This window comes from Perca fluviatilis, chromosome 5, assembly GCF_010015445.1.
Source record: "Perca fluviatilis chromosome 5, GENO_Pfluv_1.0, whole genome shotgun sequence".
Taxonomy (NCBI): Eukaryota; Metazoa; Chordata; class Actinopteri; order Perciformes; family Percidae; genus Perca; species Perca fluviatilis.
Genome location: NC_053116.1, coordinates 24,042,181 through 24,058,606, shown reverse-complemented (window position 1 = coordinate 24,058,606; position 16,426 = coordinate 24,042,181).

The window sequence follows — 16,426 nt, the reverse complement described above, 5'->3', positions numbered from 1 at the left end:
TGCATAAATCTATGTATCATTGTATATATATTTTATGCCCAGTACATTGGAATGTGTTATTTATTCTACATTCTTAAGCAAACCCCCCACGGTCACTGCAGAGGTCCAAGCATCCCATCCATCAGTGGGTTCCTCCTGATGTTGCAATACTGTGATACAGAATAATAAAGAAGTAAGAAAGACCAGAAAATCAATAGATTATTCTGCAGATCACTTGATTCAGTAATGATCCAGTCCATTTATCGCCAGCCGTTGATTCATAAGGCCTGCTCTCAAGGGCGTACCCACCCCACCTCTGCCCTGCTGACTCCTTTGCCATTGGTACTACTAATTATAAAACATTAAAAGCTAATCACATGACAGTCCAAGGTTAGAAAAGACATGCAGTTTGGTTAAACTAAAGGGTTCATTTCATCCTGAGAGAATATACCTAGCTTTGATTCACTGGTAAAGTCACATTTATAATAACATGAGGTACATTAATGTCAAAAGGATATAATAGAAATAATCTTTTTTCTTGGGCATTTTTAGGCCTTTATTCAACAGGACAGCTGAAGACATGAAAGGGGGAACGATATGCAGAAATGGGCTGCAGATCAGAGTCGAACCAGGGGCCACTGCATCGAGGAGTAAACCTCTGTATGTGGGCACCTGCTCTACCAACTGAGCTATCCAGGCACCCTAATAGAAGCAATCTTGATAAAACACATAAAACTTATTATGAATGGCAACACATGAAACTGTTAATTGGCTCTGATGCGTAAAGAAACACTCCTCTTTGAAAATATCTCTAGTCAAATTAGTATATTGATATCAATTTCAGCATAAACAAGACTGACAGAAACTATCAAAGCGGTGTTATTTATATGATTCATCTTGTTTCCATGCAAGCTGGTCACCAATACAATCAAGTCAACCAAACTATTAGGAAAGGACTTTTGAGATGATATATGCTGTCATAGCTTCCAGCAGCTGTTGTTCAAGAAATAGCTCAGACAAACTCCTAAAGCCACAATATCTCAATTGTCTCTTTCTACACTTTAAAAAAAAGGCAGCTGTTACCCACTGCTCATGGTCTAAACACGTCCTGGCTTGACCTATCTCGTGCTGGACACACTGGGTTGAAATTGATATTGAACTTGTAATCTGATGGCGGATTGCACATTTTCCCAAAATATCTGTAGTACTGTAGCAGGAGTACAGTGGTTTGAAATTAAATTCTGCAATTTAACTACAACCTACCAGTTTTTCGAGATTGAATTACCTCAAAAACAGAAAAAGACTGAGAGAAATTGGCCAGGAGCTCTGTGTGTACCAGCCCAAATACCTGTTTTATGTGCATCCAAACAATCTAAGGTTTTTCACTAAAAGTAAGTGATACTGTATTTGTGTAAGCCACAAGAACACAGTTAAACATGGGCGTGACATTTTGTAATGTTTTAGTGGAATAGCGCTGTGTGGATTTTCTTTTTTCTTTTTCATATATACAAAATGTGCCATGGCATAAAGTTAAGTTTTAAAAAGTGTAAGTTTGAAAAACACTATGCTATATGCATCTGACGGTAAAGTGTAGTATCACACACAATTTGGGTGTTGTAAAAACATTTTGAACATGTCCCATTTTGGTGCCAAAATGACATTTTGTTCACTGAAGAAGACGCATGCCTGCCACAGGCCTCCAAACTGTTCACCGGCTGGAGCCTTATCAAGGTCGACTTATTCTCAGTCACATTGCATGTGGGGGCAGATGAACTGGCATTCACCTTAATTAAATAAAGACATGTACAAATGTCCTTTAGCAGGTGGCTGTCTTATGGAAGTTAACGGTGGTGGCAGCTGCCTATGTATGGTAAACAGGGAGCATTTTTGAAAAGTGATGGTGGCTGGTGAGGGAGGAGGGGGTGAGGGGAAGATTGGACAGCTGTCGCCATACCCACCTCACTGTGCTGACTTAGAGCTATTGCTCGATCAAGCTTTTGTATATATTTTTCCAGTGCATTTCAACACTGTGTGCACCTAGTGTTTGAGGCCTCACATTTGGTGTGACAGATGTACGCACATGAGCAGCAGAGGGCAAGAGCTGAAATGCCTTGGCCAGTGAATTACTCTTTCTTGTCAAACTTCAGGGATAAGCATGAGTTTCTCATGACCTCAAAAAAAAAGGTAATCCGTGAAAGATGACATTGTAAAGACGATATTATCTCATACATTTCCTTCTCTTTTAACGAATAAAATACACAGACAAAGTCTATATGAATCTCTACGGGTTGTTTGTCTTTTCATCCCAGGGCAATATGTTTTCTCCATCTATTTACATGTTTAGGCAGCGAACAATGAGAGGTAGGTGGCTACTTCCTCAATCACTTCCAACAGGAAATTAAGGTGTAGGGCCTTTGTGAAAACAGCAGTATCTCACCAATCTTAACTTTTCTCGAGACAAACTGTACATTCTGAGGTTAGAGATTTTTTTTAATCCAAAAAAGTAAATTGAAATGTTCTCAATGTGCTCAATGTTCATAGTGTGAAATGATAGCAGGAATGAGATATCTCTTTAAAAACATCAATACAGAAGCTGTGTTCTGAGCTGAAAACAAATGCTATCTACAACAGTGCTGGTCACCACACCATGTGGTGATGATAAGATGCCCAGGTACAATCAAATTTTAATAAATTCCTAATCAGCTTGGAGGGACACTGAAACAACATAGTTAATAGAAATGTGTAGAGTCAGCAAGGTCTTTCACAGCTATGGTCTTTAATAAGATTTGAGAGGCATACAACAGCATTGCAGTCAATGTCATGTTGAGCTGCTCCCTCTGTCTGTAACTCCAACAGAGGGAGAACAGAACACACAAATAAGGGAGGCGAGGGGAGGAAAACATGGTCATCTGTTTCAAAAGAGCTGAAATCTGATCTCTTGGGGGGAGAGCCATATCGGCGGTACCGTATAGTACATATCATCTCCCTCTGATCATTCATGCTTTCTAATTACAGAAGGTGAGGAGGGCCATAATTTTATCGTATTTGTTTTGCATCACTGCAAAAATAGAAAATGAGGGCTCGCCAAGCTGCACCAATTTACTTCATTTCGACCTTGATTAAAAGAAAATTAATTGCCACATCTCTCATTATGTTGCAGGCAGCATTTGATGACGCAAATGGAAAAACTCAAAAATAAGATGTGAAGGCTCAGAGGGAGTGTGAGCTCGACCTGGATGTTCAGGAGACAGCACACTCCTCTAATGAAGAAAATAAACAGGCTCTCTACACAAAGCCATCTCAGGAAAATGTCAAAGATGTTACAATACTGTCATTGGAGATTCTGGATCAAGGACATTGTGAAGCTTTGATATTTTGTTTCAGTATTTGTACTGCAGAGGAAAATTTCAAGACCACATCATAGTTTTTATGTTTTTACTGTAAATTATTACTTTTAAGACCTGGATTATGAAACCGCAAAGCAAGTCATTTCATGTAGTTGTTACAGAAATTTGCTCCTTGCAAATAATCACAAACCAAACATTTAAATCCTATTTATGTCAAGCCCCTGCAGCTCCTCCCCTCCCTAAGACACCATATGTCTCGGTGGATCAACTTCAGACGTTTTCAGTAACCATGGTGTATGATTACATGAGAATTTCTCTCAGAGAAGGCCTCCAGGAGGAGTAAAATGCTAAATGCTATTTTTGAAATGAAATTCTCCTTCATGTGGCTGCACCTGTTTCCCTGGGAGAGTAAACAGAGCAGACGCCTGATAGAATGGGCCTGCCCCTGACACACACCTAATTCTAAAATATTTATTAGCTTTTGACACTCTTTAAAGTCACAGTCTGGGACAAAGGGTACCCTGTTCCTCTTGTTTGGCTATGCTTATTCCTCTCCCCTCTTCACTGTGCTGTTTCAGCTGCTTATCTGTGACGACAGTGACAGAGACATTCAATGCAACTAGCTCTAGTACGCACTGGTGCTGACCTCACACAGGTCAACCTGACACAGACATCTTTCCACAGTTAAGCCCAATCAAAAGGACTGAAAGTAATGTTTTGCTGCTGTTGTGAAATTTTTCATAATCAGCTAAGTGTTCTATGTTATGTTATGTTCTAAGCGAGCTTGAGCATTTAGGGGAGCATATGTCCTTGCTTGTGAATGTGTGCGTGTTGGGAGGGATCATTATTTTGCATGCCTCGTCAAGCCATGAAGGCAATGGGGACATTTGAATAATTGATTGAAAAAATGTAAACTAATCCAGCCAGCTTTCATTCTTGGCTCACCTGCCCCTAATTCTAAGACCGCTCTCAGTTGACAGTGGACAGGGAGGGACATTTAAGGACATGGGAGTGACATGGAGGAGCACATTTTACCCACCATTACCCATCGTCTCTTGTTTCTCGACCGTTCATACTAGCGATGTTGTGATAAATAAAATGGTTACAGTAGACACCCTGTCGGCACTTCATCATGTGGGACGCAGTCACCAATAAGATTTCTTCTATCTATAAACATAGCATCTGAAACGTTGCTGCTACTTCATATAAGGTAACCAAGGAATTCATGCCAAAATAATTTCCAGTGTGTTCACCGGTTAAAGTAATTGAACTGTTTCAGAGGTAAAAATGTTGGTAAACTGGTTTTAGGTAGGTTTCTCCACACCTGCTGTACCGTATATACAGCACATCCTACTAATTCCTACTGCACTCCAAGCCTGAACATAATTGTTTTAACTTAATTTAAGAATAGTGCATTATATAGCTACACTAATATCTGAGAACAGTAAACTTGTGACAAGAAAGCGTATAACTGATAGCTGTTAGGGGTTTAAAGCAGTCAGCATTGCTGAGCGTCTTTGTTTAGACTGTATTGAAACTCTGTCTCACACTGTGATAAAGTTTTATGATTGACCATAATTATTCCCTCGGGATCTGAGGGCCCCTTCCAAAGTTATTTTTTCAACTCTCCATGCTTTTATTGAAATCAAAAAATGGGAAATATATGAAATAAATGCTTCACAGTTTTGTGGTGTGTTTGTTTTTTAATAATCTCTCCAGGTTACTGGAGTTACTCCAGGTGTCATTAACAGATGCATGCAGGCATACCTGTGCTCCACTTAACGCCTGGCAACTGCAATTCTATTTATTCCTACTGTAGGTTACAAATTGCTCAACTGCAGTAATTGTTTTAGGAATTTGTAAAATAACCATTTTGGGGAAAGTTCTGTACATCCAATGAACCAGTTTTATTGTTACATTACATGGTGTTTATTGGTAATTCCTCCCCAAAATGCAGCTCGATTCTACATTTGAATTATGTTTTTAAACTCTCATTAAGTATGCCTGTTTACACCTTGAGCAATAGTAGGAGCTGTTTCAACAGTAAATTGGTGCTTGCTTAACTCTGAAGATAGGTGTTGAAAACTTGTCTGGCATGCTCTGCAATCCCCCTCCTACTGCATTTGTTGAAACACCATAGAGACAAGCTGCGTTTTTTTCAGTGTGTCATGCAGAGTGCTGTTGGGCACACTATATCACCTGATATGGCGTTTATCCTTGAAAGCTTTATTGAATGCCTCAAACTCCCCTGGCAGGGACAGAACTTGACATGTCTGTCCACACTACAGTTGCTGATGTGTAGTCAAACTGGTTTAACACTTTGTCATAATTTAGAAAGGGTGTAAAAAAAGATATACATATAAACATATATATTTTTTTTAAAAACTTATCACATACAGAGGCGAGGTTTTGATATGATAAGGTATAGTTTGTGCTGCCCTCATTACTTATCAAACAGCGCCCACTGAAAGTGTTCAGTTTTAGGACACAGGGGTCACACCTGTTGTGGAACTTGATAGAAGGCTTATTTATAAACTTTCTGAGCTCTAAATTCCTGCTTCAGAGAAAACGCTGACACATAAAGAGTGTGTGTGTGTGTGTGGGGTGGGGGGGGTCAGCTGAAATGCTTGTTTATGAACACAGCAGCAACTGGAAAATCCATATAACTCTGAAATGAGGAAATTAACAAGCCATCTGATCTGGAGACTTGCAGGGTTTAGGTCGAAGGATGAGAGCTTTGGACGATCAAACAAAGGCATCTCCACAAATAGGCAAATCTAGATGTCTCATTAAAAGTGTCATTATCATTACATTATTGAGGTTTACAATGAAAACAATAAACTTTTATCAATTAAGTTGAATTTTATAGGACAAAAGTTCTGTATTCTTTCTTTTTAAGCTATAACACTGTGTGAGTTATCTGTGCTTTCTGGCAGCTTTGCGCTCTCAACTGCTACTGTCGTGAAAACGCTCGTTAAATCCTGTCACATTGTTTTTTCTGAGCGACCTTCACTGAGTCTTTATAGTAATTTGAAAACTAAACACGACACAAGGACAGCCTGTGGTAAACGCTATGCTTTGCTCCCAAAAAAAGGCAAAAGTCAGGATCAGGTCCAGAGGGGAGCGTCCTAATATATTGCCTAAATTTAGGTACAGAGTTATGGCCCAGGAGATATCTGGGTGGGCTCATGTGACGTATGAAAAGTTCTGGAAATGCTGAGTGGATTTGAAGTATATGAGGGAATATATTATTGCATCATTGCAGGACAGGTGCTGCTTGATATGAGCATTTTTTAAATACGAACATTTCGTGACATTTCAATGCTTGGGAACCATGTTTGTGTTTATCAGAAATTACTGGATACCTACAGTGTATTACAGCATATCAATCAGAGTGTAAATAGGCCTAAGTATTTTTGACCAGACGTGAAATTAAAAAAAATTCTTGTTTTACATCTATACATGTCTATTACATTATACAAGTATAACATTAATTCAGTATCAGAGGAGGTCACAATCCAGTATAATTTGCAGAAATCTGCTTCAGGTCTGCAGGAGGGCACTAATAGAAGGATCATCATATTCTGCTGAGCCCCTCTCTCACTCTCGCTGTGCCATGTAATGTAACTTGTTCCTTTAACATTTAGCCGGGTTCAAGTCATTCTGCACTGGTCAGGAAATTGTAAGGACAAGATTGCGCACAAGTAAGCAGATACTCCACACTTTATTATAGACATCTGGGTATAATATTAGTCATCTCTGCCAATACCAGCAAACCTAACAGGCAAACCATGTGACAAGGCGCAATACCAGACAAATCGATGACACAAAACAGATTGCATTGCAGAGATTCTCTTTGCTGACAGGCCACGGGATAGTTTTGGCTTTTAAAAAATAGCGACATCTTTTAAGGTGACCCCTAGAGTGCTTCTTATAAAATTACAAGAGACAGAAATCCATTTGCAACTGTGCTATAACACTGAGATTACATTGTTACTTTAGAGCCTCGGTGCAAATTAATTTGAGGTTCATTTCATGTATTATATAAATGGATGGTGGTGGGAAAATTAAATCCCAGTATTGCACATTTCTACATATTGTTTTATTTCTGTGGATGGTGTTTTGGATCACTGTGCTTGCCATTCAATTGGCCAGCAGGGCAAGGTTCCAGCATATTTAACTCTTTTATAGCTACAGCTGTCAAGAAAGGACAAGGACAAAAACAATTCTAGATGCATTGTCCATAAATACAAGTAGGATAGGACTTATTATGCATATCTAGACGTCAGGGACTAGCAGTTGCCACAAATATAAATTACGTCAAACCATGTTTGTGAATTCAAAACCCGGATTAAATATGCTTTTTATTATTATTATTATTCTATTTCAAAATAATAATTCAGATTTTCTAATTCATAGTCATTCAAAAGTGAAAAAAAATTGTAATGTGAGATTTTCTCCCGTACTGCAGGTGTTCAGATGAATCTGCATCTGCATTTTAAATGCACAATCTCACCTGGCAGTGAGCGCCGTGTGAACTCTCCTGGTGATTTAAGATCCATGTACTCAGACTGGACTGCAGCACTGTAAAAGAAAAGTTATATTATTGCATTACTTTGTTTGCTTTACACTTTTGTTTCCAGCTATTAATCACGTTGTTAATGCAGATTGTCAAAATGGATAACGTTATAATCTTTTAAAAGCACAGCAAGTGAAACTACCATAGTGTTTGTTTGGTGCAATCAAATGACAGCTGAAGAATGTGACTACAGCAGACAAACTCTCAGGACTTGTGTTTTTAGTTAAACCAGGGGGAAAAGAGACTAAATTGAACAAAATCGGCCACTGGTTATGTAAAAAATGCACCATGACATACTGCATACAATGTGAAACACAAAATTGGCTATATTTTCACACATTTTAAGTTAGCTTGGGTCATTTTCACACTTTGAAGTTTGGTGTTAAATACCAGCATTTATCTTCATTTATCTTCAGACATCTCTGACCAATGCTGTCGCTCACCCTTCAGGCCTAAAAGATCTACAGGCGCAGTTACCTGTAAACTCTCTGACTGGGCTCAGCACCCTTTCACCCAACACCAGCCACACATATGGAAAGAGTGCACAGCGTGTCAATGGGGCAGCCCTGGCAGGTAAGAATATTGGAGCATCTCATATCCTATCTAGGGACCTTGGAGCCATGTGTCGACATGCATCGCACTGTTAGCTACATCGCCTGGTCATATTGGGGACAGGAAAGAAGTGGCGGAACAGAAGCACTCCAGATGTTCTTCATCAGTGGGCCACAGGGGAAGTCTGTTACCACAACACCTGGCTCATTCTGCTCTGAGCTCGGAGGCAGAGCCGTGATGCTCTGCCACAGTCTGGCTATCTGACTGAAAATAAATTGCTCAAGGATAGTACGGGATCCACTGTTCACATGGACTGTGTCATGTAACTCCTCTATGGAAACTTTAAAAACTCTGTTGTATTAATAATGAATAGCATTTACAAGTAATCCAGTTCTTAATATAGAAAAATAAAACAAAAGATGTTAAATACACCAAATGCATGTCTTTTTTTCTCACTGATTTATGACTTATAGACTATATATCAAAAGTAAATACCCTGCATAACATTTGAGGAATGACTACAGTACATAAATGCATAAATTAACGAATAAATGCTCTGTAGCACTGAATCATGACTTTAATACAATGTATCCTGACTGCAGCCTGTAAGGTGTAAAAGTGTTGCACTATACCTCAGTAATAAATGAGTTTAAAATGAACTTAGGTTCTTTCTTGAGTGTAATTTGTAGATTTGCAAATACAACTGTCACCTTGCAGGCGTCAGAGTTTGAACTTTCACACTGAAGTAAAAAAAAAGTTTATTTTCATTATGGCAGTGGAGAGCAGGGAAAGTGAAGAGGGTAGCGGTCCAGGTGAAAAAACGACAGATGCCACGCTCAATAATACCAATGTTAAAATCTCCTTGACCTGCGGGTCATCAAATAGCAACCCCAATTCGTTTCATATTTTCCTTGCTGGATCAATGGTAGCATAAATTTGGGGCTCAATGACAAGAATAATTTAAAACAGATCTATAAACGATAGAATGCTATTCCCTATGGCCACAGATGCATAACCATTTTCTAGATTGACAGGATCAAGCTCCTGAAGCTTTGCCAAGGATTAATGCACATTTGGGTGTAAAAGAAACACACCATAATATTAGGCATGTGTGTGCATAAACACACTATGCCCTTTTTGGTGTCTCTGCGCCTTTATCTGGTGAGTTCAAGTACATATTGAGAGATTGATCTTTTCTGAATTTCATAGGCTTTTCTGCTCTGATCAGCAAAGATAGGAAGGACAAATTGTTTAACATACCTGAATAAATAAAAATGCTGGACCCCCATCCCCCTTACTTAAGTCAAATGAGTCTGACTTTCACAACCTCCAGGGAATAAAAGAAAAGCAATGAATGTGTGTCAAATGTAAATATTTATTAATGAGCCTCAGAATAGGTGATGTTGTTAAACATGCAAAAATCCAGATAGGCTATTTGTTTTGTTATTTTTGTTTTTGTTTTTTTCAAAAATGAGACATCTGGTACGCTCATCAACACCCAAACCTGTCTGTTCAAGCCTACATACAGACACCATTTCCTTGCTTAGAGGACAAGATTATTGGAGTTCACGCTAATACTGTTTTGCAAAGCATAAAAGCCTCTTGCTGATAAATATTAATTTGAGCCTTCATGATGTATTTGAAAATTCCGGCTAAAATGTCACCACATGGAACATTAATGTAATATTTCAAGGCCTGAGAGCAATACTCATATTGATTGCATTTATTTGACTCTGGGGAGGAGAAATAATTCTTCACTGTGGAGACACATCTGGTAGCCAAAGATGCGAAGCACGGAATGAGAAAATGCAAAATAACAATAAAAAATAATAGGACTTGTATTTAAATGCATTGTCCCAGCATTGTTTGGATACCAATGCCTTATTATATCCGAGAAAAGACAGATGCACCCAGGTCTTTAACTGCTACCTCTGAAAGGTTTAATTTTCTATAAAGTGTTTAATACCCAACAAGAGGAGAGCCGATCGTTTGCATTCAGCTATTTTCTCTCATCCCTGCTACTTGCAGCAGGTCCCCTGTGGTAAAGCTAAACAGCTAAATGACACGAATCCTGCTGGGAGAGTCTCCTTTTGGTGCTAATGCTCCTTTTTCTTTACAGTACCGGGCGGCACTTTGTACTTCTGCTCATGTGCGTTTTGCCTCTCCACAATTGCGAGTTTATCCGGAGAAATATCCAACTTCAAGGCGTTGTCACACGAGGATCCTGTCCTTTGTTATTAACGATATTGACTCGCAGTGGGTCGAGGCGCCTGATTGTCTTTGTGCAAATGAACTGAAATCTGAGAAAACAGCACCTTGACCCTCAGCCCATCCGTCACCAGCTGCACGGACTTTATGAATTGGATTCACAATACTTGGACGCGTGGATCTTAAATCATTTGTTCTCGGCCATGTGTTGTTGTTAAAACTATTTATGAACAATAGACCCGCAGCAGCTTTTCTCTAGACTGATGCAAAAAATCCTACATAGTAAAACATGCATTCATAAGGAGACAATTGCTCTATTAAAAAGAAAAAAACTTTACATATAGTCTGCGTCTTAATCCATGTATCTTAAAACTACCGATTATGTCCTTCTGCGCCCCACAAACAATGATAAATGTATCGCAGTGTTCATGAAAATGTCTTGTCCTGTCATTGATCACTCTATGATAGGCTACCTACAGTATATTCTAGAAAACGAGGCTACAATTTAATAATATCTCTGAATGTGTCTGAATATTTTCTGTTTAGATGTACAAAATAGAATAAGTGCATGTCAAAAAGTTTTCTCACTTTGAGGAGAAAGCCTCTCCATCCTTCACACCGGCACTTTGAATACAGCACGGCTAAAGCGCCTCCCACTGGCGCATCTCAGTACCAGAGCTCCCCTGCATGGTTCATCAAACACCTGACCGAGTTCTTCTTCTTATTGGTCTTATTTTAAAACGGAAAGAATAGCTTAAGGCTATAGCATTAATACTTTGTATGAAAACAATGAAGGACACACAGTGATGCAGTATCAGGTGCTGACAGAGTAAGGAGAATATAGGCATTTTTGCACAAATGATTTTAAGTCACATAAATTAAGTACTCAAATCATTCTGGGGGCTGGTAGACTAGGATTTGCCAGATTTGCCATTACATATTCCATAAATATTAAATGAAATGTCCCTTTAATTCCATTTCATGTGAAAAATCAGGTGTCATCTCTCAAAAAGATACGAGCCCATGTAATCTGTGACTGGTTAAATGATCCACTAAAGACACATTTTTCTGACAGTCACTGCTTAATGGCTGTTAAATTCAGACTTTGGTTAGGGGCCTTATCCACTAAATAAACCCTTATTGGCCCCACTAGGCCGCTCAGTCTGTGTGGCCCCTGCTAACAGAGGCTCTTACCAAAAAATCTGTCAAGCGGCATGAATGTCAATCTTGTTTATTTAATTGTTTTTAAAAAAGCATTTAGGGTGCATTTCTGTTTTATTGGCATCAAAGATAAAGAGGAAATATGGAAGACAGATGATGTGAAAAAGGTCCTACTCTGAATTCAAACTGCATATAAGCCACCAGGACAATTTGATCCTAGTTACATATGTGTGTCCAACAATCTGTGACTTTATTTTCCAACCAAATCCCAGATGCCTTTACCAGATAGTCCCTCTCTTGGGTTCAAAGTGTGCCAATCAGCTAAATAAGCAGCTGCAGTGTTTGGTTGGGATGAAACGCTGCAGGGCCTCGGTGATGCAGGAATGAGAACATCTACTGTGAACAAACTTGTCTCACTTTTCATTAAAACTTTTGAATTTGCACAGTTGCACAGGTGAAATATTCAGGGGGGCTTTCCTTCATGCTTCACACCACCAGGAACCAGGACGTTTTCTCAAAATTCAAGACAATAAACATCCAACCAAGGATATCCTAAATAATGGATTTACACAAAAACCCAAGACAACGCCTTCAAAAAGCAAATACCTTTTATCGCCATCTGTAGCAGGCACCTGGGAAGGTGGGCTTTGTGTGGAGCAGAGTGAGGAGGGAAATCATGGTTTTTGGCGCAGACAATGTGAGCATTTAAATAAGAAATGGAATCTGAGCCCAACTGTTTACTTTATTTCTCAATTCCCACACCAGTTCTTGAAAGCAACACAAGACAACTCAAACACACATTTCCTTTTGGTGTAAAGAAAAGAAAATACCCCAGAAAATGACAAGTTTCAAACCAGAGAACAGTGGCAAACAGTGGGAAAGAGAACGCCACTATATGATATGTGATGATTGTGAACAATCTCTAGTGTACACTCGCCGTCTGCCTTTCCATCTCTATGCTCACTTGTCATTTTCACTTTCCGTTTGATTGCATGGGAAATGGTAAAGAGTTTAATTTCACAACAGTCACAAATAAGGCTTGTCTGGCCCTGAACTGTATGTGACATAAAACAGAAGTATGTACTGTTGGGGCTAGACGGGTCAGCCAGGCATCACCAGCGGCATCAGTAAAGTGGCTGCACTGTGGCAGGTGATTTAATGGTTGTCACAGCGGCAGTAGAAGTGTACAGAGACAGGATTCCAGTCAAAGCTAATATTTGTGATGAATCACTGTCAAGCCAGAGGTAAATGTAACACTAATAGACATGGGGAGATCTACTGTTAGCTGGTTTGGCTAACGAGCATATTCTTTTAGAGAGGTGGTGTCACTTCGGCGTGCTGGTTCTATACAGTAAGGAGAGAAATGAGGGGGCTTATATTGGATTGAGTGTAATGAGAGTGTCATAGCCACACTGCTGTGAGGAGCTCAGTTTAAGAGCTCAGAACGTGCAGCACAGTGAGGCCTGAGATGCTGAGATTTTGTTGTTGGAAGACGATCTTATGTACTTATTAAAGGTGATATCTGGTTGAGTTGTGTTCAATAAAAGAGCTGCATGCATTCTAGTTTTCCTCTACATCAACAACATCTCAGAGTTTTTTTTTAAACTCCAGTTACATTTAATTACTTTGCAGATTCAGATTTTACATTCACTGTGAGATAGGTACATAAATTACTAATGTGGTAAACTTTTCAGAAACATTAGTGTGAAAAACAAGTAAGCCTCCGTTTTGTTTGACAATACACCCAACATCGCTTAGAGCAACTTTAAATTAGAGATGTTTTTATCAATCTGTAGAAGACTGATTGACCTGAAAGCATAAAACTATCCCCAAATTCAAGATTAAATCTTCAATTTTCATCATCTCTGATTCAGAATTGGCCTTGTTTGATTAGCTACAGCAACATGCACCACACTCTAAAGCATGTGGTAGGCCTATAATTTAAAACTTGGGACCCTTCATCACAATGAGTATGTTTACTTTTATTAACTTTCTTATATTTAAATTCTAATAGTTGTTAAGTATTTTATCCGATTGGGATATTGCTGCTAATGTGAATTAGGGCTGAAATGATTAGTCAATAAATCTATAAATTGTTCCACTGAGAATTATTCAACAACTATTTTAATAATCAATTAATTATTCATGAAGAATAAACTCCAAATATATATCCAGCTTCTCAAATGTGAGAATTTGCAGTTGTTTCTGTTTAATATCATTGCAAAGTGAATAGAAGACATCACCTTAGGCGCTGGGAAATTTTATTTTCACTTCTACTATTTTCACAGATTAATGAACAATGATAATACTGATTAGTTGCTGTCCTAATGTGAATTCTTCCAGTGCCTGTAAGACAATTAGGAGAAATCTCTGCAATGTTCCATTTTCATCCTCCTGAAACCTCGTAAGCCTCTTTTGAATGGCACTGGGATGAGTCTGTCTGTGAAGAGGGGGATTTTCTTTTTGCTGAATCGCGAGTATTTGGTTTCCTGTTGAGATCAGCCAGTTGAGACAAAGACAACTGCATCTACAGTGTAAATGACACCTTATTATGGATAGTTATGGTTAGGATAGTCAACTGGTCAGGGGATGGGACCTGAACAAATCGGGTTCCGTTACCTTGCGTAAGCATGGACGCCTGGCCAATAGTAGCATGTGAATGCTGTTGAAGTCTTGAAGTCTTGAAGTCTTGCCTAGAAGTTGCGTGGGTTGCATAATAACGCGTAAATGACAGTACTGATGGTCAGGGGGGTCAAAGGGTGCAGACGACCCCGGCCCAAGGCCCAGGGGTGGGGGGTCCATGCAATGGTCCTGGGATCATGTACAATAAATTACTTATTGATCATTGCTGACAAAAGTACAATAGTTTTACATATGTACGTGATAAATACATTTATTGTTATCATTAAAACACATTTCAACTTGTCGTCTGATACCCCACCCCCTGCTGTTATTGTGAAAATCTGCACCATTTTCACAATAACAGTGGGGGTCAGATGTGCAGAACACACATGTGCCAGCGGTCATTGTTTTCTCCATGTGTTTATAACTGTCACAGTCTGATTTAAAAAAAAAACAACGTTTCTCTGTGTATGAAACAACTGAATTGACCTTTGGTGCTTTATAATCATATTGAGTATATGTATGCAAAACAGAGCAAAAACAAGCCTGGATAGGTCTATAACACTGGTTTATTAAATGGTTGTTAGAGACTCCATCTCTGTCACTATATGGCTAATAGCCAAGAGCTTATTTGAAATTGCATGTATTGGCATTGTAGCTAAGGTTGGGTGGTGGTGCTGTAGTGGGTGTGAATGAGGGGCCCAATTTGGAAAACATTGTCCCCATGTCCATAATTCCTAATGGGTGGGTTTGATAGTGTGCAGGACATCTCAAAACCTGAACAGATTTAAGTTAAATTTGGTGTTGTAAGGGCAGTTTTTGGTGCAGCACCAGAAATTTGTTAAAACCTATTTTACTTTATTTATTTTACTCTATTTTTTTTCTTCTTCTCAGCAGAGGTATATTATTGCCTCTAGACATATGGTTAAACAGCCCAAAATGTTCTAATTGCTTGTTAGAATTCAATCAGTGAAATTTCTGTTTGTACATGTAGTGATATAGATTTGAGATTTTTCCAAGCATTTTTTAAAGCTTCTTTTAAAAAAATAATAATGGTCTATCATGTCATGTTTTAAAGCACATTGGATCCAGTTGCACATTAAAAACATGTTATGTTATTACACAACCAAAGGATTGTGCAGCCATTACAGAGGTGCTACTACTTTTTTACTTATGTTTCAGTCGATACAAAAATTCAGCAAAAAAAAGTCATTCCACCCTTTCCAGCAGCTTTAGTTGAACCATGGAGTCAGACAGCGATCATATTTTATTTTCAAGTACTGGTGCCAATGTAGATTTACAAATGTGCCTATATAAACCAGAAACCACAAAAAAGCACAAGCACTGATCTCACAATTACTTAGTCCCTTTGGCCATCCACCCAGTCTTTGAACTCTATCTTGTGAACTGAGAGCGCCTTTCTCCTCCACTGGAACAAGACGTGGCAACACCACATGATAATTCTCAATCCACTGAGTATTCAAAATTACAATGCGGTCTGTTGCATTTGCCAGAGCCCCCCAAAAATATCCTGAAGCCTATCAAAGTCTTAAGGCCTAATTTGTCTTGTTGGGGGTCTCACTCAATCCCCTGCATCCAAGTAACACACCGTGCTCTTTCGCTTAGTACTCCCTCCCAACACATTCAGCCCAAGCCCTCAATTGCTTGTTTAACTTGACACATAATTACTGTGGAAATATTTGTGTATTTTGTACGAGTGCCACAGTCTGCATTGCAACCGACTGCCAAGTCCTCACAGCTCCCACTGCTGCTATCGCAGCCAGAATCCTTGATTAAAACAAGATGCTTTCATTTGGGCCAGCTTTGGAAGAAATCACTCCCAGAGACGGGCCTTTCCCTGCCAAGCCCCACTGCAGTAGGGTTGCCATGTGTGGCAAAGCTGACATGCTTATTGTACCAAAAGAGGCTTTTTTTTTGTTTAAACCCAAATGTGCTACTGAATCAAGCCTGCTCCATC